Here is a 25,083-nt window from a genome sequence, read left to right as displayed (position 1 = left end):
ATTTGGTAGCAGAACTTGGTAGCAAAAGTGGGTAACAAAATAGGTGTATCAATTTAACCTCTTCTATAAGTGACGCTTGGGAGTGACATACTTTAAGTGATGTTGAACTTGGTATGTGTGCCGCTTGTGTTGGTGAGCTGCTTTTGACACAACATAATACATGGTAACATATAGACTAGTAGTTTTAATAATTTCAAGGGATCGTTGTAAACTGCAACAAAACGAACCCCGCCTACTCGGCCATCCTGACACGGCTCGCGGAGACATTTGTACAAACAGTCAAATACACTCTCTTAATTCACGACGAGAAGGCGAGCTCGTCACAATTATATATATATATATATGTATATATATATATATATATATATATATATATATATATTAATATATTGTAACGAAATTCGGTGGAACCGATTCGATTTAACTGTTCGATTATTATTTGTTATGATCGATAGTGTCTATAGCATAGAAAGGGGCACACTATCGAAACGTTGGACAAAATGTTTCAAGATGGTAGTGCATCATTATGAGTTTTAACATTTATCATTAAATATGTGGTTACTTGTTTGTCATGGGCAAGTTTAGATTATTTTAATACCAACTCCGGTTTAGACCGATGATACATGCCGAATTATAGTAACCATGTACAAGAGATACTGCTAAAATGTATAATCGTTGTACGAATTTGATAACCACGCTAACATTGTAAATAATTTGAAAAAGTACTGCGGATATTTCTCGCCATGCTCGGCATGCTCAGCTTGTGCTTGTTGCTGTCATCGGTGGCGGACGTATCTCTTCACCTCTCCGCTTCTCTCCGCCTCTCTTCTCACGTGGACCTCTCTCGCGAGCGATACGGGTGAAGGCTGAGCCGGGTTTTTGATGAGTACCACTTTAGATAATTGTAGTATTTAGTTTAATAATACTAAGATAATTTATAAATAAAATTTGTGTAATTTATAGTAGCTTTTATCTGGGGCACCAGTGCCCCTGATTACCTTGGTCTGTTTATGCTGTTTTTCTTTTCTTTTTTCTTTTTTTCCCTCTCTCTCCTGCTCCCTACTCTCAATGGCTCTTAACTTGTGTTTTCCATGATACACACGGTTCTGTTACATTTACTCATCGATTTCTGAGTGATACATCTCATCGTGTTTCCCCTACCGATACCTTTCCATTCCTTGTATCACACTTACCCTCCGCTTAGCATTTTGCTATGCCTGCATAAATATACTGTATATTCCTTAAGCATACTTTGATTTTGTTGTTTGTAATAGTACTTCTGCCTGTACACGATTTATTCCTCATAACTTCTGTTTGTATTGACTATCCGCATATTTATACACGATTTATTCCTCATATTGTCACAAAAGTACACACTAGTAGTTATGTACATGTATGATGTACTGCATGCATGGTTGTTTTAATGTGTATGTACACAGGTGGACCAGATTAATGGAGAACATTCTATGTGGTATACATATAGTACACACAGGCTGACCAGATCAGTGGAGAATTTTCTAGGTGGTATACAATGTAACTACACAGTACATGCATGTAACAGGAAATACATTATAACTCATTCAATTTAGAATGATTTCATCTTTTCCAGAATTTTCTGGGAAGTGCTTACATGTTTGGCTGAGTGAGGCACTGTCCCTGTAGCCCAATGTGATTGGTAGTTATTCTTGGCAATGATGTTTTGTACATAGATAGGCAGTGAATCATCCAGGATTCCTGGAACTTGCACTAGCTAGAATGTGTGGCCCCAGCTTGGAGAGAGTTATAGAATGTGCTAGAAGGTTGTTGTTGTTGTTGTTATAATTTTTGGCGTTGCATTCAAAACTCGAATATTTCACGCCAAACAATTCATTATTTTATTTTTAGACACCACATTAATTTTTTTTTTCGCACTTATCATAAACAAAATATTTTTCAAAATATATGTTATAAAATAAACATAAAAAACTGTCCTTTGCACTGGTCCACTCAACCTGCCAACCGCTGTCTAATGGTATAATCTTGCCAACCCAGCTATGTACATTTAGCAGGCTTCTCAGCACAAAGGCCTAGGCCACTCATATACACGGAGAGCAGGCGGGGGGCGCAAAGATATCAGAAATTTTTAGAAACAAGTTGAATAATAATCAATTTCTCATACTGTAATAATTGATCTCTCACACTGTAAGCACTTTCATTTGGAGCTTAATTAAAGTGAGTTTATCAACAATGTTAGTGTGCTATAAATACAGCAACAAAAACAAACCTAGAAAACTATGTGAGAAGAAGAAGGAAGAGAAAAAAAAGACACAGGGTCTACAGCAATCTAAATCTATTTGTCCTTTTGACGTATTTCAAAACGATATGTATATTGCGTGGTTGTAATAAAACATATATATTTAACTCTTTCTGATTAACTTCTGTTTTCATCAACTTCCTCTCATCTTCAAACATATCACAATGAAATAAATAATACTCTACAGTTTCTCGAACCATACATGTGGCACACACTCCCGTCGGATGTTTGCCAATAATATACATAAAATGATTTAATCTTGCCACACCAAATCTCAATCTACAAGCAACAACTTCCTCTCTCCTTGTACGACAACTCAGTGATGTGACCGGCAGTACATTCTTCTTCACGATATATAAATGGCGCCCTCTATCGGATGCGTCCCACTGACTCTGCCAGATCGCGTTATAATATCTCCCAATCATTGCTCGTATTTCACTATATGATTTTTTAACAAATATATCTACATATTCTCTTTTCAAGGCTGCTTTTGCCAAAGAATCTACCATTTCATTTCCATAAATATCACAATGTGAAGGAATCCATACAAAGGATACTGTTATTCCCATGTAATATAAATTCGCAATCTTAAACATTATTTCTTGCACTATATTACCACTGGAAACATTTTCTATTTCATGCAAACTATTCAAAAAGTCCGTTAATATCACCACATCTGAGACTGGCTGAAATTCTTCTATCCAGTTTAATGCCATTACTATGGCTACTTGCTCCGCTCTACATACTGATATTGACGTAACTTTTTTTCCTACTGAAACATTCAGCTGAGGAGCGTAAAAGGCAACTGCCGTAGCACCGCTATCAGTCTCTTTGGATGCGTCAGTATATATTCTTAAATGATATATCCAGCGAGTATTTATCACTTCTTCGCTAACTGTTCTTTGTTGATGAACCATATCAGATTTACTTACCCTGTTATGGATATCATAACATATTTCAGGCTCTACGACATGCCATGGAGGGTGTACTGGTACACAGACATTTTCTACCTCCGCATCTAGATTTAGAGTGCGAACAGCTATGGGTTGATATTTCTTATTTTCTTCACATTTTCTCGATCGTGTGATATTGCCAACAGTCCGTAAAGCAAGCTCTTGACGGGTGATTGGTACTAGAACTTAATATTCTGTATATCAATCTATCAGCCAATAACTGACGTCTAAGTTCTAAAGGCATCTCGCCACACTCCACTTGCAGAGCCTCTAAAGACGTTGTAGGGAGAGCTCCTGTAACTAACCTTAGACATTGATACTGTATAGAATCCAAGGTAGATTTAATAGTCTTGCAGGTAGAATCGTACACCTCTGCAGCAAAGTCTATTACTGGTCTGATAAGGTGCCTGTACATCAAATTGAGGACATAAAAATCACTTCCCCATGATGCACCAGATACACATCGCATCAAATTGATTCTTTTTTGACAACTAATCTTATTTTTTTCAATATACTTTGACCAATTCAAATTACTATCAAATACCACTCCGAGATATTTATAACTGTGTACTTGCTTTAATTTCAAACCATTCATACATACATTCATATCAGTGTAACCTTTCTTATTAGTAAATACCATATAACACGATTTTTCTGCTGAAAAATTTATTTTCCAGGATTTACTCCATTCATACAAAAGATCCACACAGGACTGCAATTTCTTTGCTAATAATTTCAGATTTTTGCAAGAAATCCACAGAGCAATATCATCAGCATATATAAATGTAGTAGCAACTGATAATCCTTTGGATATATCACTTACGTAAATTTTGAATAACAAAGGACGTATAACACTTCCTTGAGGTAGTCCTCTATCATCGGTACGGAAGTTGTTAGAGAGTTGCCCTTTAACTCTTACATTAAATGATCTGTTTGATAAAAAGGATGTTATCCATGATAGCAATCTTCCATTGATCCCAACCATCTTCAACTTCCTCATCATACTACACTTCTCAATAGAGTCATACGCTTTATCTAAATCCATGAATAACACACCCAAATAACCTTTATCTATCATACATTTCTTAACATCTGTATCCAACATGACTATCGAGTCAAGGACTCCTCTGCCCTTTCTGAATCCTGATTGGTATTCAGATAAGAGATCGTGTTTTTCTGCATACCATTCCAATCTCTTGTAGATCATCCTCTCCATGATCTTACACAAATATGAGGTTAATGATATATGTCTATACGAATGAGGATCTGTCTTACACTTTCCTTGTTTTAGTATTGGGATATGAATTGCATGTAACCAATCGTGTGGAAGATCAGAGGTCTCCCAAATACGATTGAACAATTCCAGTATATTCTGCTGAGCACTTTTTGACATATTTACAATGTGGCGTTTGCAAATGCCATCTAGACCTGGAGTCGATTCCTTTGACATTTTAAGTGCTAATCTAAATTCACCAAAATTGAAAGGTTCATTTAAGCTGTCAGATACATGTATACTATGTAAATAGGAAGCATCATTTTCCTCTAAACTGTTTTCATTGTATACACGATCATTTTCTTGATAACAACTACCCAAAACATTTGCGACTTCAGATTCATTAGTAATATATAATCCGTTAACATTCATAATAATAGCTTTCTCGTTATTACTATGCTCTCCTCTCATTCTCCTTATCTTTCTCCATATTTGCGCGACTGGAGTAAAACGATTCATATTTTTACAATAATTTCTCCAATAATTCATTTTAGCCTGTCTAATAACACGCTGCGCAAACGCCTTTTTCTGCTTATATTCACATAAATCCTCATATTTTCCCGTTCTCATAAATTTTCTTTTTACTTTATTTCTAACTTTAACTGCATCCCAACAGTCTTTATTCCACCACGGGATAGAGGAATGACGTTTTTTGTTTCTATTTGAACAATCTACAGACGCCTTCTCAACAGCATTATTAATAACTTCTAACATCAATTTATATTCACTCTGCACATCATAAGATTCCATTTTCATTAAAAAACAATCATCAATCTCTTGTTTATATATACTCCAGTCAATTTTCTTATAACATTTCCCATCATATGACGTTTCTTTCTTATACTCATTTGCGGATACTTCTATTGTAACTTCCACGGGGAAGTGGTCGCTTCCGAATCTATCCGAAATGACACTCCATTTACTCTTAACGGCTAACCTCCGACTCACAATAGTTAGATCTAAGCAAGAGAGTGTACCAGTATGAGGATCGAGTCTTGTCGGATCACCATTGTTCAGTACGACAGCATCGTTTTCTGAAAGAAAGGAAACAATTTCTTTTCCATTTTTGTCACAATAATCACTACCCCACATTTCGTGGTGGCTATTGAAATCTCCGCACAAAATAATAGGTCTGTTTATTCTATTCCAAATGTCACTCAAATAATTACACGTTATTCTTTTGCAAGGGTTGTACAAATTAATAACATTTAGTACTAGGTTTTCAAAAGAAATTTCCACACATTGATATTCTTCATCCGTAGGAGTATCGATTAAGCGATAATTGAGGTCTCCTCGGATATATGTGGCGCAACCACCTCTATTTCCTGAGATTCTATTATGTGGTATACAAGTATAATTTTCTAATTGCACAACGTTATTTTCTTTAAACCATGTTTCCTGAACACAGATGATATCAGGTTTGCTTGTATGGCATGATGCTAGGTAAGATTGTAGTTCGCATCCATGAGAAGGGAGTCCTTGAGCATTCCATTGCAGAAATGACAAGGGACCCATGGTATAAGTTAAACATCATTCAACAATGCATGTATGGTGGAGGGGTCAGTGTTTTTTCCAAAACACTTCTTCGCTGCATCCACCTTAAGTTTTATCCGGTTCGACTTTGAATTTGAAGCTGGATTGTCTAGATTGTTTACAACGAACACTGGGAATGCCAGCAACTGGTCGCAAGAGAATTGAAAACCCTCATGCTGCTGAGGTGTTTGTGTCTGCTCTTCAGCTGTCTCAGTTTGCGTTTGCGCGTCACTGGTACTTAGCTTAGCAACCTTCCCCCCCCCCCCCTTATTTCGTTTGAACGTTCCTTCACTAACTCACCACCAGTCATTGTGTGTTGGGCAACAATAAGAGGTTTGCTGGGATTCGCACTGCTATTATCATTCTGTAGTTTGAAAGTATTTCTTTTATCTACCAACCTGTCATCTCTGTTCTTACTTTCCGGAATCGCATTCTCTTGCTTCTGGCGTGAGGTTTTTGCGGCTTCTGCGTAGCTAATTCGGTTTTCGATTCTGTATGACTAAATTTGGCGCGCTTTCTTTAACTCCGGGCACCCCCCATATGCAGCGCTGTGCTGGCCATTACATCTGACACACATTGGTGTTTCTTTATTTTGGCACTTGTCAAAAGAGTGATCTCCACCACACCTGACACATCTCTCCTTTCCTTTGCATTGGGCCTGACTATGCCCTATTCTTTGGCATTTAAAACATCTTATGATGGGTGGTATATACGGTTTCACTTTGAAAGCTTCGTATCCGAGTGTGACGGAGTCTGGAAGTTCTTTACTCTGGAATGTCAAACAAACTGATCTTGTAGCTTTCAGTTCGCCATTTTGTCTTTTTTTAATCCTTTGGACTCTCGTCACCTTCTTGCACTGTAACCCTTTCGCAATATCCTCCTCAAGTAGTTCAACATCCACACCACTAACGACTCCTCGAATAACTCCTAATTTCCCTTCTACCACTTTCACATCATTACTACCAAGCTTGACCAGTTGGGTCATTCTTTGGACTTGTTTGACATTTCTACATTTGACCTCTATTACGTGGGAATTAACCCTTCGGGCCTCCTCAACTGGACCAACTTCTTCATTCAAGATCTTTGCCAATTTAAAAGGGTTCAAGTTGGAAAAAGTTTTCCCACCAACAGTCATAACAGTTACGTACATTTTGTTTTGTGGTACAAACTTTGGTCTTGTAGACTGAGGGGCTCCAGTTTTGGAGGTCGAACCAGTAGGGAGATCAGTAGGGTTGGTTTGGTTGTTATCATATTCGGATGTATTTGTCAGAAGTCTTGGTCTTTTATTTCGTGTACGTCCATGAGAGACTTGCTTAAAACCTACATCATCAGTGGTTTCTACTCCAATATCTGATTCTGGGGCTGAGCCCGAGTCAGAGTCTGTGTCTATGTTTTCTACAATCATACTGTCTTCCCTAGTGGGCACTTTATCGCCCCCACCATAGTGGTAGGCCATGTGCCGACTTTGGGGGGAAAAATACAAAGAGAAGATAAATTTCAGTTAGTGGTGCAAATGTGCTTCACTAATATTAAGCTCCAAAATGTGCTTACCTTTTCCGAAAGGCCGTCTAATATGTCCCAAAATATATCCAATATAACATTCAAACTTCCCGCCAAAAGATGTTGTTAAAAGTATTTCGGGAGCGCACTACAGACGCGTCCGGTCCGGTCCGCGTCACTCGATGAGGCCAGAAGGGGGTGTGCTAGAAGGGGGTGAATAGATAGTATATAAGCTACAGAAATTCTGCAGTAGGCAGAGTACCCAACACCTCTGCTCTGAGAGTTACGTCACTTCTGGCTCTGAAGCGACTTGTTATAGTCAGTCCTGTGTTACTTGCTGACCTGTTATGTTTGTGGAGATAAGGCCTGGGAGACATTTTGCCTGCAGAGAATGTATTTGCCTACATTGGAGATAGACTCCATATTTTTCTGTCGGTGGACATTGCTACGGCAAAGCTGTAATGGGCTGGATTCTTAGCTGAACATTATTAAGTGAATCATCATTCAACGCATCAACTGGACGTGGTCGTCACAACGTTTGGACTCTGCACGTTATACCGTGGACATATATCGTGGATTTTACCCCTGATCTATACCGTGAACTATCGTAACCTGCGCCTCTGGAGTTACGTCGGAGGAATCATTCATCGGTGCGTCAAGGATCATTCGTCTGTGCATCGAACATCGTATTTGGACACTTTCAAAGGATTATTTAATACGTGTAAGTGATTCCACTACCGATTTATAACTGTTTCTATTGATCATTGTTGTACTGATGTGACGCTGATTACCAGTCCGTACCCACAATATCACTGTTAATAAACCGCCTGAACATCAGTTGATTGTTTCTTTTGTGCGATCATTCTCAGAGTGATTTTGGTCGTAACAAAATATCTTTATCTGTACCGATTATCTGCAAACCCGTACACGATCTATTCCTCATATCTTTGTTTGTATCGATTATCTGTATACTCATTACTGTATTAATTACAGCAGGGTTTTGAGTTTTTTTTTTTCTCTCTAATTTCATTAGATTTTTTTCCCGCAGACTGAGGTGGGGATCTTTCTATCACACCCCGCCTTACTGTTTTCCCCATTGGTTTTCCATAGTTTTCACTACATACCCACAGGTCACTGTTAGGTGCACTAAGATCTGTACAGTTTCTTTATACTCCATACTTTATACACTGTCTTTCTTTCAACGAACAGTGGACATTCCTCAAGAGCACGGAGATTAGTCCAGATACTGCAAACCCCTCTGAAACTTTCCGGGAATTTCTTTTCTTCCCTCAGCAATAACAATCCGTTTTCAGCACCTCTCACAAGCCGACGACCTCTATTTAGCCTCCACTTTTTCTTCCTCGCACCTTCCCTAATCCTTTCATCAGTGAATTAGGCCCAATCTGTGCCTGCGATAGAGATCCTCTCCAGTGCACCTGTTCAGTCCCTTTCTTCTCACTCACTTGTTTTGTTGTGTTTTCAGCACTCCCATACAATCGCTACAAGACATAGGTTCAGTTCAATCCAATCCATCCATTATGGAGGACACCGAAACGGAACCTGACCCTGACCCCAATGACACTATGTTCACTCCTGTCAAAAGAAAAAAAAAACGATCCCGAAAAGACACTATATCACTCGAAGACAACGAAGATGATTTCCACACCCCTTCACGACCGTCAATCTTACTGTTTGTTACAATAACCGGAGTTGACAAAAACATAGCTCAATCCAACCCTATTCAAGTAGCAAGAGAAATTAACCGCATAGCAGGACACGTCGTACAAGTACAACGCCACCCTAAATCGTTCGTCATTAAATGCGCCAACTCAAAACAAGTCCATTCTTTTTTAGCGACAACCAACTTCTGCAACACTTCAGTCTCTGTGACCAACACCAATACCCCCCTCACCTCGACTAAGGGAGTGATAAAACGCGTTCCAGTTGATTTAACAGACGACGCAATTCATCAAGAATTACGGGATCAGGGAGTCACCGATGTACACCGCATCTACAAAAAGGTCAATAACACCCGCTCTGCCACATCCGTTGTCATTGTCACTTTTAATCTCAAATCTCTTCCTTCAGCTGTATCATTAGGGTACGAACGTTTTGAGGTATCGACGTACATTCCCCCCATCACGCGCTGCTTTAGATGCCAAAGATTTGGGCACGGCATCGACTCCTGCCGGTTCAAGCTGCGATGTGTCAGGTGTGGCGAGCCCCACCAACTAGACCAGTGTCCCATAAAGGGTACTCCTCGATGCTTGAGATGTGGAGGTCCCCACAGTGCTGCCTATGCCGGATGCCCTGAGTACAAACAAGCAAGGAAAATACAATCAGTCAAAGTGCTAAACAAATTATCTTATGCAGATGCGGTCCAGCACGTACGGAACTCAACACAATCTGCCCATAACTCTCCTCCCGAAAACACAGCCTCTCAAGTCATCTCAGACCCCGTCACTCTCCCCATGCCGATTAACCAAGGTCCCTCTTCTTCCCATACGAACCCATCCCTTACTGCTACATCGTCTGCCACCCCTCATCTTCAACACTTTCCGCTACAGCCAATCACCCATCTCGAGTCCTCCCAACCCCAAACCCTCCCCCCCCAAAAGACCCTCGACTTCAGACGCCTCAACACAGTAGACAAGGTCAACCAGTCTTCGCAATGCTCTCCAGGTTCTCCACTTACAGTCGAAAACCTGGTTACCTTCCTTGTTTTTGTTATCAATAACCTAGAGATCGACTGCCAACTCGAAGAGTAACAGAATGAAGTTAACAGTACAGGCCGCCAACACCTGCTTTGGCACAATAATACCACCTGAAAAAATCCATGAGCTGTTAACATCCATTTCTCAATAATGGATATACTGCTATCATGTCTTATAATGTGTCTTATACTGTGTTCCCCTCCCCTGTTCAATATGCAGTTTACCCTCTGGCAGTGGAACGCCCGTGGAATATCGTCCAACGGGCATGAACTAGTCCACCACATTAACACCTCTACCGACCCCCACACATCATGTTGATTCAAGAGACTTGGGGTCATAAACACACTGATTTTTTCATTCCTTATTATGTATCCATCTGGCATCACCGTCCCAACTCCCGAAGAGGAGGATGCGCCATTTTTTAACGCTCCGGTATCACATACGACATCATTAACTGCGCCCCCTCGCTGGAGGCGCAACAAGTAAATGTCTTGTTAGGCACCGCTAAACTGTCTGTTGTTAATTTTTACAATCCACTTAAAAAACTCACTTTAGATAATCTCAAAGCACTAACCTCCAATTGTCTCCCAAATTTTATATTAGCAGGTGATTTTAACGCTCACCACCCTATGTGGGGCGGAACCACTGAAGATCATAACGGGAGATTAATAGTTGATTATATATTAACCAACAGCATATCTATATTGAATGATTCCTCCCCCACACGAATCGACATTTCACGCGGGACATCGTCTTCCATAGATTTAACTCTTTCAAGTCCCTCTCTAGCCGCACGATGCAACTGGTCTGTCTCTACTACCACTATGGGAAGTGATCACTTCCTGATCAAATGTGATATAGCACTTAATGCACCTGTACCTAACATCACTCCCACTGATTTAAGATCAGCTAGTAAACCATCCCTCTCCTTTCACAGGGCCAATTGGGAACTGTTTGAAAAGGAATTACGCAATACCTATAAGATGAAAAATGTTGACATTGAAAATATTTATGATTTCTACAACTTTTTTATCCTGTGCATCCAGAAAGCAGCGGAAACCGCCATCCAAACTAATAAAATCAAAAAGGTTTCTCCTAATCCGTGGTGGAATTCAACATGCACCCAGGTCACCAAGGCTAAACACAAAGCTAAAAGAAGATTGGAAAGCTCATATTTATATACTGATCTCTGCGAATACCTCAAAGCCTCCGCTCTGGCGAGGAAAACGATTAAATCTGCCAAACGTGCTCATTTTGAACAATTTTGTAATACATTAAATCGTTTTACTTCCCTCTCCACAATATGGCGTAAGATTAAAATACTTTCCAATAACCGCCAGCATGGCACGACTTTCCCTCCTCTCCATATCAATGGTTCTCTTTCTTCTGACCCTCTAACTATAGCCAACGCTTTAGCAGCCTCATTCTGTGAGAAGTCCGCCTCTTCACCCTTCTCAACACGTGAACTACCCACTTTGGCTACACCGAATATTATTTTTGATAACAACTCCCCGTTAAACTCCCCCTTTACACTCAGGTAACTGAAAAGAGCCATCCGCATAGCCAAAGATTCCTCACCTGGAGCTGACGGGATCAACAAAGCTCTCATATCCCACCTGACTGATAGCATGATTCATTCGCTGTTACGAATGATAAATCACATATGGGACACTTCCATCCTACCACCCCAATGGAAGCACTCTATTATTATACCCATTCTGAAACCCGGCAAGGATAAGCACGACATACATTCTTATCGTCCTATCTCTCTGACTCCCTTTTTGTGCAAGACCATGGAACGAATAATATCCAGCAGATTAACTTATGTTATAAACAAACACCATCTGGTGTCTCACACTCAATCCGCTTTCTTACCTCACCGCAGAATAACCAACAACCTTCTTCTTCTTGAATCAGACGTCCGTAAATCCCTAATCACTAAACATTACACCGCAGCTATCTTTTTAGACCTCAGCCAAGCATTCGACACTGTCGACCACATTGCCATCATTGCCAAACTCAAATCCATCGGACTACAAGGTAGATTCCTTGACTGGATTCACAACTTTTTAGACTCGCGGACTCTACAAGTACGCGTCGATTCCTCTCTGTCAGACACTTACCACCAAAATATCGGTCTTCCACAAGGAAGCGTTATTAGTCCAATTCTCTTTACTCTTTTCATCAACGACGTCTCTTACTGCAGCAGATCCAATATTTCTCTTTACGCAGATGATATAGCGATCTGGCGCACTTCCACCAACCTACTATACATCAACTTCAAATTACAGGTGGACATCGACAACATCGCCTCTTGGCTGAAACAATGGGGCCTCATCTTATCAAGCAATAAATCCAAAGTAATGATTTTTTACCCACGATCGGTTGCCGCCAGAAATTTCAACATACATGTATCTGATACTCCTTTAGAAATTGTGCAAAATTACAAGTACCTCGGTGTCATTTTTGACTCCTCGTTAACGTGGTCATATCATGTAAATTACATACTGAATAAATGTAATAGACGTCTTAATCTTCTTCGGTCTATATCCGGCACGTCCTGGGGTGCTGATACTAAAATTCTGTTATTGTTATATCGTTCATTAATTCGCCCCCACCTTGATTACTCATGTGAAATCTACAATTCCATCTCCCCAACTCTCGCCAAGAAGCTGGACTCTATCCAAGGCCACGCCCTACGTATTGCCACTGGTGCTCTCCCCTCCACCCCACTACACTCTCTCCAAGTGGAATGCCATGAAGCTCCTTTAGACATACGCCGTGAGAGGGCCGCTTTCAACTACTGTGCATACTTGTTTACACTCTCCACCACTCACCAAGCCCGGACCGCCATCTCGGACTGCTGGCAGTTTGCCACAGTCAAATGGCCTGAACACAAAAAACCGTTTGCCCTCCGTACCTCATATTTATTTCCCACTTTCAGCAAACTCATTCCGCTAGCTGACTGCCCGTGTCCGCCATGGTCAATATTATTTCCAACAATTGATCTCTCTATTCATGACCACTGTACAAAGACATCCCACCCTGAAATGCAAAAACAAACTGCTCTCCAGATAATCAACACTACTTATGCTAATCATCTTCATCTCTACACAGACGGCTCGTACGACCCCACCAGCAACAGGGTTGGTATTGGGATTTATATCCCCCGCCATGAAATCAAAATTCATGAAAGAATCTCCCGGATATCAATATGCCGTGTTGAACTCACTGCAATCTTAGAAGCGCTCACCTGGCTAGAAACTTCGTCCCCGCAGAAAGCTGCGATATTCTCAGACTCCCTCAGCGCTCTGTCTTCATTAGAAAATTACTGTTCAAATAAACTCGACCTAACATGTGATATTTTATTGAAATGTTCAAATTTATTATCAAATGGATTTTCTCTTTCCCTAGTCTGGATCCCCTCACATTGTGGTCTTAAAGGTAATGACTGTGCAGATTTTCTGGCGAAGCAAAGCTTAAAAAAATAAGTCCATATTTGCCCAATGGAGATATTTGCGATTAAAGATCAAGAGAAATAAAGAGAATAATAAGAATTGTTTTGCTTCTTTTGACCATAACTTCAAAAATATACCTTTATATGTAGTGACCAATATATCATTTAAAAGGTATTATTTGGTACTTTATGACAAAAATCGTACTTCAAAATCTTCAAAACTGGACTTATCGGTTTTTGCAAACAAACCCTTCATATATATATATATATATATATATATATATATATATATACATATATAAATGGCTATGGGAGTACAGTTTTAGACATGTTCTGCATGTTGACCTGTAAGCGGTTTGCTATAGGGACCTAATGCCAGATTGGAGTGTGGCAGAATATCGATGCCAGTGCATGTATACATGAGTACCTAGGGAAGTGATAAAGCTTCTTTTAAACGAGCAATCATTGCAAAGTGAAGAATTTGTGACTTTTTAATAATACGACTGCATGTTAAGCTGTATAAAGTTGCAAAGAAAAAACAATTGAGTGAGCTACGCATGTTTTCAATAACTGACATGTTTCTGATGATGTGGTAGGTGTTATACACAAATCTTGTTGTGCCTAAATCCTTAAAACATATGAAAAAGTGGACAAGCGTGATTACTTGTTGAGCACCTGTCAAGTCTGGACACGGAAGTGTTTCTTGCGCTATGTAGGAATGACACCAACTGCCTTCCACCAGCTGTTCGGGTGATGGCAGCAAACCGATATGGTAAACTGGAATGCTGCCATCACCTGATTAGCTGTTGGAAAAACTAAGCAGCTCTACCAAAACAGGGCAGATATCAATGGCCTACACACACAAACAATTATGTCACAAACGATGCACCTACAAACGTTTAACATTTTGTTCAACACTCGCCACACCCGAGTGAGACTCTATTTTCTCCTCTCATCGCACAGCTGCAGCATGGTACACTAACATTTTCCCGGAAGCACAGAGAGGCCAAAATTGCATGAGAGGTGACGCTTCGTTAGTCAATAAATACATGTGAAGGTGACGAGCTCGAACATCGCCAAGACTAAATGCAATTCGGAAACATGTAAGTGCAATTTTCGTGTCGCGTACATGCTTCTTTTAAGCACTCGCATTTGTAACAAAACTGTTACTGTATTCATTTGATGAAACAACATACTCGCCACAGAATGTGCATACGCTTTCTATTTCTGCCTCTAAGCCTAGTATTCACGTCCATTTTCCACATTCTTATATATCATCATGCTGTACAGTTTATAAAAAAAAATCAACATTAAAGTGACAACGTTAAAGTTAAAGTGACAGTTTAATTTGTTGTTCCTGTATAATCATGAGCCCTGTGACCCCCACAAATTCAGTTCAGATCGATTCATTTTCCCAGTATGAAAGAGAATAAAAAATATCAACAATTGCACACAATTTTTTCCTTTCTTATAATAGTGATAATATGGTGTTCGTGACTGATTTTAACAAGTTGTGGTGTATGAATTGTAGTTTGGGTGTCTCAGGTATTCGGTTAATTGTTCCTGGCATTTACGCTTGCAGTCTCAAATACTGTTTCTCAAATTCACATCTTTTGGTGTTACCATAAGTACATGTGTGTTTTACCCGTGTATGCATCTTTGTACATAATATATACACGCATATGGCAAACGGACACAGGCGAGTGTACGGCACTGACATACGTGCGCTCCGGGCTGTGCACGTTGATTCCGAATTTTCTTCGTATATTACTAGATTTTAAAGATGGCCCTTCCCTTTTGCATTCCTTCCCAAATAGCACAGAACATGATATATTCCACCAGAATGACAAGACTGTTGTAAATCTATAACATTTCTGTGATCCTTGAAGGTTGTTAGCCGTTAAAACTCAAATAATGCACCAAACGCTGACCGTAACGTATTCTGTTTACTAGGCACAGCTGCATACATTAATCCTCCTGTGGTTGTAATATGATACTTATACTTCGAACAACAGATATGCATGTTAAAGCTCTCAAAAAAGAAGAATTCACTAGCTTCTCTTACTTTGTTATCAATGCAAATAACAACACACCACTTACATGAACTACATGTACAACTAAGTGCATCACACAGGTCTGTAAAACTAGACTAGTATTTAGATTTGTAATTTTTGCGAAGTTCGCAAAAATTATTCAAATCTTATAGGGAATCCCATTTGCATGCCTTAAATCATGTAAATGAAGAGTTGTACAAACACAGTGGTATGTTGAAGAGAGTATCATTTTAGAAACTAGAAAGTATTGAAAGTTGAAGGTAACATTTAGTACATTTTTATTGACCGTTAGATTTTGAATTGAATTCTTTTCGGGGCTCACCGTAAATTCCAGTACATTACTAGGCTACCTTTGCAGACCCATGCACTGCATGTGTGTCCATCATGTATATATTTTGTGAATAAAGTTCATCAAAACTTACACACATTTCTTTATACATTCTTGCCACACTATACGTTATTACATCAGCTCTTATACTTTTAGATTTGTGTTTATAGATAGACAAAAATACAGAAGACTGCAACAAAAAGGCTTAAGTGTGGCTGACACACAGACCTACTGAGTAGTTGAGTTTTTTGCATTATTCAAATTGTAGAGAACTGTTGACTTCCAAATTTCTAAGCAGTGGCCTAAACAAGTCCCCTGAGGTTCATATTTAATGTTTCGCTGCATTTTGGGAGTTCTGTAAAAGGTATCCCCTACCTTTAACGGTCAATTTAACTGAACAAATAAAGACCCTCTTGAGTTCAAAATTTACAGGAGGTTTCCAAATAGGGTTTTCTTCAATACCTAAATGTTCTCACTAATTTTTCAAAAATTTGCATGCAAAGAGGATTGGCTGTCTTTAATGTAGGTCTGTTTATGTTTATCTGATCGGAGACTTTTTCCCTTTAGGTACAATGATGGGTATGCGACGCTCTAATTGGATTTGATTGATATGCTTATTCATAGTGAAAATTGTGCATTTTATATAATCTAATGAGTGACCTGAATTATAACTATTCATGGTAACTTAAATGTGATAACGTTGATAAATGTGTTACAATATGATAGACATCATACTGCAAAGGTAAGCTGGTCTGATTGCATGCACATGTCCCGTGATTTTAATGGTCTCATAAATACTACGAGTCGCCATACTAAAGGATACTTAACCCTATGTGGACCTTGCTCGAGAGCCATGTTACTTTTATGTAATGCATTTGCACGGAGCCAAGACGAAGCATTGTGTGGATCTATCTTGTCATGTAAATTTGTATGTACCTTGTAGTGGATGCAGGAACATTCCCTGCCTGTCCAAAGGGCGTGTGAAATCATGTAGAAGGTCTATTTCAGCAAACATTTACGAGAATGCAATTTAGATATGCAGATCAATGTCAATATGGGATATGCTGGGCCGAAACATCGAGATAATAATCGGATAAAAGTAGATTATGGGATTCATACCCCGAGATGAAAAAACCTAAAAGACAAAACCGTGTATCAAATGGTACCATTAATGCCAATTTTGATTTTCATGACAGTACAGCATGACGTGAAAAGATATTGCCAACAGGTACCATGGCTGTCACGGGCATAGGCAGTTATAGAATAGGTGCCATAGATGGAACTTTGTTTTACCGTTTTGTTTTGTTTTGTGTTTTTTATAACGATTTCACTCTATTCATGGGTGTCTGAATCCGAGTCTGGATGATGCACCTCTTGCATCCTTGAGGGTTTTGAGATATTCAAGATGGCCACTAAAACGGTGGCCAAATCTGAAATTCCCATTAATTATGAAAATGAATAATTTGTGAAAATATTCGAATGTTTGCTGGTTGTAAATAACTTATAAACCATAATTATGTATTTCTTATCCCTTCCTTTACCATCCGTAGGGGGTTACAATCTTATCTGTTAATTCAAGAATATATTGCTTTGTGAAGGATGGAGTCACATGTGAATTAAGATCATTGCATGCGGGATTTATTTCTCATTGCGACTTTATTGCTGATATTAGGAAAGAAATGACACTATGGAAGAACACATTTGATGGAGGAAACCTGATAGTGAAGTACGAACGAAAAACTCAGCACATTTTGAAGTGACAGAAAAAAAAAACAACTTCCAAACTCTTGCTTATACTCACTCTTCCCCAATTTTATAAGGGCGGTGAGTTGGCTTAGTCGGTAGCGCGTCTGCTTCACGATCCTAAGGGCCCGGGTTCGAACCCCAGTCTGGACTGAGCAAGGGTGTGTAATTATACCGTCCCATCTAGCAAGAGGCAAAACCACTCTGTCCCTCGGATAGGACATGAAATGGAGGTCCCATGTATGAGAGAGTCACAACTCATGCACGTAAAAGATCCCGCTTCATTCATTCATTGCGAAGAGCAGGGTGTTTATTCCGGTGAAGTGGTCCCACCTCACATCCAACTTGACCCCGTGGAAGACCGGCTTAGCAATGCTGAATATGGGCTGTCCAGCCAGCTTCTCAGATGGAAATGAACAAACAAACAAACAAGCAATATACAGTTGCATCTACACAGTAACACATTCAGTTATACAGTTGTTTTTTCTTCATGTGTTTATCAGCTTGAAAGAAGAACAATGGCTTCCTACTTGACTCTTGTCATCCTCCCTATTTCTCTGGTGGCAATAACTACAGGAGTCGGTAAGTCATAGAGAAATTGAGAATGATACAGAATGCAGAGGATTAAAAGATGTTTCACTTGTTCTAAATAGGGAGACATTGTCTTGGGGCATCATTTTGTTTTGTTTCTAATCTTCCTGTCCAAGCCCATAAATACTAACAATTTGGAATAGCCTATGCATACGAGAGATCAATGAAGATTCCGCGACAACGCTTCACAATAATACACTGCATTTACAATTAACCCCAGAGTCTTGAGACTAAAGTAACCGTAAAGTGCAGTAAGTTTTCAATATCTTCATAATGTAAATGTCCAATTTTCGTAAACCTTTCTGTTCTGCTCGCGTGATTTGCTTGCTATCAAAAATTTAGTCGAATTCGTTCACTTAAACCACATAAAATGTAGTGTTAATCCAAACAAAAGGCACAGTGTGTATAGTCAAATTGTACTTGATAAATTGTTTTATAAATATTACCTCCTATGCAGAACTCGATGGGAATTCTGTGACCATTGTGGGTTCACAATCGAATTCGACAACCACGTTGACGACATTTGCAGCTTCAGGGATCACAATAGGTAGGGTTGTGGCTGTTGTTGTTAGACGACAATCCCAGTGTTAGCTATATACATTTCGTAGCATGCATTTTAGGCAAACAAAACGATATCCAGCCAACATCAGTTTATGGCATGTTTTTGCTATTTGTATTTTTCTAATAAACAATATTACGAAATAATGCGACGGTTACCGCCTTTGTCCTCTTTACTGTATGCGTGTTTACTTATGTAAGAAACTAGAACGAGTTGTTGATTTATATACATGTGCTGTAAGATTGTCTCATCTTTCAATGAATCTCAAAGAATTTTCGTGATATCAATGAATATGGTAAGTCTCACAATATATACACACTTGTCTTTCCTCCGGCACAGTGCTTTCTAGCATTAAACTAACGTGATATGTTTGAAAATTTCACTTATGTTTTGCAATATTCACCAACGTAATTGGTACACACTCGATATCATGTGTTGCCTCCTCACAACGTGATCAAATATGTATTTTGGAAGAGAGTATTATACAACGAACAACATAGTTTTAAGGGTAATCGCTGTTCCAACAGTCCACGATGCGATGTTGGTGACAAGTAAATACTGAGGTGCGAAAACCGTGAAACGCTTGATGACGACGCTGTCTATTTGATGTAAACCGGACATAATATCAGTGTCGAAGCAGTGACTCTTTAACCCGTCAACACTTAAACCATCAATAGGTTGTTCTCGGTCGAGTTACAAAAATCTACGGCACACGTGACTTATAATGCAAATGCATGTACAAACCCATGCAAGAAAACGAAACTGAAAGGAAAAAAACAACAAATGACGTCATTACAGTAATAAGAAAAACAAGCAAGAGAAAGGGACCCCTTATCTATAAAGTGCATTGTTACAATTTTAGAGCGAGACGAGAAAAATAATTATGTGTTGATTAAAGGAGACCTCCGGATGATTTCCAGATTTTTACATTTGAACAACTGTAAATTATTTGTACTGAGGACAGAGTTTCAGAATTTGTGATAATTGGGATGAAGAATAAGAATATTTTCAAAATTTAGAACCAATTGCAATGAACAAGGATGATGACATAGCAGAGTCACCATAAGAATGTATGAGTTGGGGCTCAAGGAAGCAGAACAAAAGAAGAAGGCGTGCATGGATGATGCACAGGTGAACTCACAAGCAAGCGGTATTGCAATGGAATTACACTGCTACATTTATGAAATATGTGAACCTCCTATGTCATCATCCTTGTTCAGTGTAATTTGTTTAAAGTTGTTCAAGTTATTGTTTCTCTGCTCAAGAACCACAATAAATCCCACAAATCTATACATGGAGTTGTCCATTTATGTACTACATGATGTGAAATTATGAAAATCATCATGAAGTTCACCGATAATCGATGGCAAAATCTTGCATTGCTTCTGCACTCTCTCTGTACTCTTAAATCATGTTATGATTTGTTTACAGCAGCAGCAGCAGTAATTGTTTGCGCCGTTGCTGCTGCTAGTGCTATTAGTGTTACCTGCTTGGCGATTTGGTACTTCAGGAAAAGTAAGTGTAAACATTCAAGACAGAGACGTTTGTTACTGTGAGTGTGTGCTGGGGAGGAGGGAGGCGGGGTTAGAGTACATGTTAAAATATGTTAAATCGCCCGTTTCTTTCTTGCAGATCTCTCTCTATCTCTCTCTCTCTCTCTCTCCCTGTCTATTTTTCGCAGTATAATATTTCTTATATACTTTTAAAGTTTCATGATCTTGATACAGGTGGTACATTGGCACCCAGTTTAGTATGAGACTGAAATTCAAACAGGCAATATTTTTTTCCCCCGTGTTTTCCTATCTCAAAGGTCATTTCTAAAATATAAGCCTTATATTTCTTGTTGGCAGGGAAGCGGAGAATCCAGCAGTCGAGAATCTCGGAGGAGGCACAATTGTCTCATGAAATGAGTCATAACTGTGCTATGAAAAAATCTACCCGAGGTATGTTTACTGCGCTCAACATGTAAATCAATAGAAAAAGAATTTTTCGCATATTTCCCTCATTTTGTCTTTACTGATTACTACAACATTCATTTATTAGCAAAGCAACATGGGAAATAGTCATTTAAGTCAAAAACAATACGCGATACGTCAAAACAACTTGAGGTTTGATTTGATTTGATTTCTACATTTTCTTTCTCAAATCAATACAATCAATAAATTATGTAATTTAAATGAATAATGCAAAATCTTTCAATTAAACAATATCAAGGAGACCCAAATGGACACATATAAATGGATCAATTAAAAGGAGGAACTAATGTTTACAAATTTGCAGAAGGATGAAGGATTAAAAAATAAACAAAAAAAAAACAATGCAAGAGACCGCCAACGTTAGCAGCAGCAGGAACTTGAAAATTTCAAGTTCGACATCTAATGTTGACAGTCTCTAAAAAGAAAAGCAACACGTAAAAGAGAGATTAACAATTAATGGGGAGAGGAAAGGCTCACAGTTTGAGCATTTTTGTGCTTTGTTTTGTTTTTGAAAGAACAATTGGATATATGACCACAATAATTTCATAAATGTCCGTGTACAGTTATAACGTTTAGTGCGAGCTTTAAAGGAGCTCAGAGAGTTTTAAAGAATTTTTTCCGGACCGTGGTGTGTAATGAATTTGTGCGCTACAAGGCTTTGGATAAAGTATAGATGAATATCTATGGAGCGTTACGTGGGATATGAGTGTATCATAATGAGCTTAAAGAAGTTTTTTGAAAAGTTGATGACATCGTTCTCCTTCCTCACCCCTCCTGTGGTCTCGCAAGTCAAGCCATTAATTCATCATAAATTTAGTTACTGCAAGGGGTAATATTACTTTTTGATGTCTACATCTACAAATGCAAAACCATCATACCTGACGCACTAACAAGCAATGACACATGAATGCCTAACGATGCATTTTATCCATCCTGCTCCTGTTACCTTTATAAACACAAACATAAGAATGCAAAGAAACATGGACCTAAATTACTAACTCCCAATTACTAATATTCCACCGTCAATGAGAACGGTTGCTCCCAATAGAAAGTTTACGTCTAAACTAATGAATGAACAACTGAAATTCAAAAAAAAAAATCCAAATTTAATGTAATAATAATACGTACATCAGTGTTCAGAGCAGAAGTTAAAGATACATATGGCCAGGTATTTTATGGTGGTGCAATGACTTTTCTAACGACGTATTTGAGATACAATACAAGGTACTATTCTATCCTTTACGTGAGAGTACATTAAATTTGATGTTCACAGACGCCATTTCCTACGTCGAGCTGAAGGAGATGTGTTCCCAGATGGAGAATGACAACAAACTTGCTTGGGTCCTCAGAGAATTCCTCATTGACCAAAATGAACTTGATGTGGACTGTCAGTTGATGCTGACAGTTGAGGTCATCTTTAAGGCTCTATGCCGATGGAAAGAAAAGACTGAATGGCGACTTCAGTGGAGTCAGCTTAGTGAATACTTCCTTACCAAGAATATCACCTTGCAGGAAAAGATGAAAGGTTTTACATGCGCGTGCGCACGCGTGTGTGTCTGTGCGTTTGTGTGTTGATGCGTGTGCGTGTCGACAAGAGTGTGTTCGCTTGTTGTGTGAGTTTGGTTGTTCGTGTATGTTTGTGTGTTCTTGCTTGCATTGATGGCTGTTTATGTGGGTTCGTGCATATCTGTCTATAGATACGCTTTAAGTTGTTTATCGTGCATTGCAACTTTTTCAAGTTTATGCTGGCTTGTTTGTGTGTAAGTGCATAAAGATTTAATAATGCCTGATTAGGGGCATGTTTTGTTTTCGTAGTTCGTTTTTGAAAAACTAAAATTGTCGTCCTCTATGGTATTCCCTCCAATACGAGTCAATATTTTTCTTCTCCATAATGATTTATTTAAGAAACAAATGAACTTCTTTTTTTTGTGACGTATTCTTTACTTGTCAGAGTATTACTACGAAGAGTGCAATATCTCTCAAGAAGACATGAGTCATATATGTTGGTGTGTTGTCAAACGGTCCCGACGGCTGAGCATGCTGCTGAAGCAATTAGACATCTATATCAAAGTGGATCTTCAAGCAAAAGAGACAAGGGCGACGGTGGAGAAGTGTTCAGTGGAGCTAAAGAATGGGCAGATAAATATAAACAAACTACTGATGTCGATGAAGAAGAGCGCATGAAACTAATTGGGGACCAACATTTCAACGTTGGGGTGACTTTGTGCTTGGCTCTGGAAAACATTGGCTGCAAGGAAGTTGCAAAGACGTTTTTTCAAAGTAAGTGTTCATCTGCCAGAAAATGAGTGTTATGACATTCTAACCTCATCACTCATGTATTCAGGCCAACAATAGAGTAAAACAAGAATTTATGTCATAGTTTGTCACTCAAAATGACAAGTTGGTTGTAATATATGGAACGTTCAATGCCACAGGTGGATTGAAGAACTATGATGAAAATAGATGAAAATAGGTTGTCAAAGCCCTGTAAAATTACTAACATTACTCAACCAAAGTAGTGGTAAATAGAATGAATAAACAAACAAACCGCACATTTAAAGCTGAAGGCTATAGATAATAGAGTATCTGAATATAAGAACGACCCAAGTCCATGGAAGGCCATTTCGAGTAAACTTCATATCTTTTTTATTTGTCCAATAGTATTCTTTTTTACTGTGATGGGAAGGCAACATTGTATATACAAATTAGAACATATATTATTATGACAATTAACATTTACATTAATTGTGGAGAGGTCATTTTGTGTGATGGACTTGGGTCGTTCTTTGAATCATATACAGGATAGGCTGCTTTATGAGATGAGAAAAGTGATGAGAGAGGGCGCTATAATATGAATGTAAGAATGACCCAAGTCCTGGATTGGTCATTCTTACATTCATTTAAGATTTCACTCATTGATTTCAGCCACTTCCGGGGGTAATTAGAATTTATCATTTATACACAAGGTGAGTCCATGCCAAGAATTGGGCCTGGGTGGTTCTTATATTCAGGTCTTCAATACTACTTGTAATAGATTAAGAACAGAAGGATATTGTATATGCCAGAAGTGAGTAATAATTTTGTGGGAAGAGGGAGAGATAGAAAGGGGAAAAAAACTCCTGGATTTTTTTTTTTTACTCTCCCATGCAGTTTCAGAAAAGAACAAAAAGCCAATGAACAAGGAGGATATTGAGCAGCTTGCTATTAATATAACAACACGTCACTGCCAGTCACTGGTTAGAAGGGCACACATCGCGCGTGAAGACATGCTCATAAGAAGCAAGGAGAACTTAGAATGGTTGTTTAGAACAGACAAGATGCTGGAAGACTGGGTGACTAACCAGGAATGCAGCAACTACGAGATCAGATGTCGACTTCGGAAAGCTGCTGAAAAATGTGCGCGCTATGACATTGCAGGTACGATGACGTGGTATTCCTTTCACCTTTCTTTGATACATGTATACATTCGCATGATAATATATTTTTTTTCTTATCTTGAATCATCCAGAGTTAAAGTTTCTGCAAACTCCACAAACATTACAACTATCCAGCAATAAACGTGAAAAACTAAATACATAAAACGTTAAAAGGATTGAAGACAAGATAACGATCTGTATTCACGTCTCAAATTGTAAAGCAATATGTTAGAGAAAAAACTAGCTCAATTCGAAACCAAATATATAAGTTCAATATCAATCTAAACAGTCAGCTGCAGCATGCGTGACAAACGTTTAATTACTGAATTAGTTTCATTGATTGTTTATAATTCACATGTGACTACTGTTGCGGGAGATCAAAGACAACCAATTCATTTAAACATGTTTTAATGTTTATGGCAATAATTATTGCAGCTTACAGTACATTCAAACCATTATTAGATAAACGGATTCTAAAAGCACGTATCGGATTGAAGGAACGTTTGAGTACACCCTGAAAAAGATTACTGTGGCATCCGAGCAGGGCAATATCAACATGCATTGATATATAGATCTACTTCACAATTTACTGCACGGCTTATCTCAACAGTAACTTCCCATTTTTAAACCATTTTGTTTTCTTTGTCAAGAAGACTTATGCATTGAAAAGGAGCAATATGCCATCTTTTCCGA

This window comes from Diadema antillarum, unplaced genomic scaffold, assembly GCF_040938485.1.
Source record: "Diadema antillarum isolate AM-2024a unplaced genomic scaffold, OU_Dant_1.0 seq00000118_RagTag, whole genome shotgun sequence".
Classification (NCBI taxonomy): domain Eukaryota; kingdom Metazoa; phylum Echinodermata; class Echinoidea; order Diadematoida; family Diadematidae; genus Diadema; species Diadema antillarum.
The sequence above is the reverse complement of the archived record's forward strand: the minus strand, read 5'-3'. Positions refer to the sequence as shown.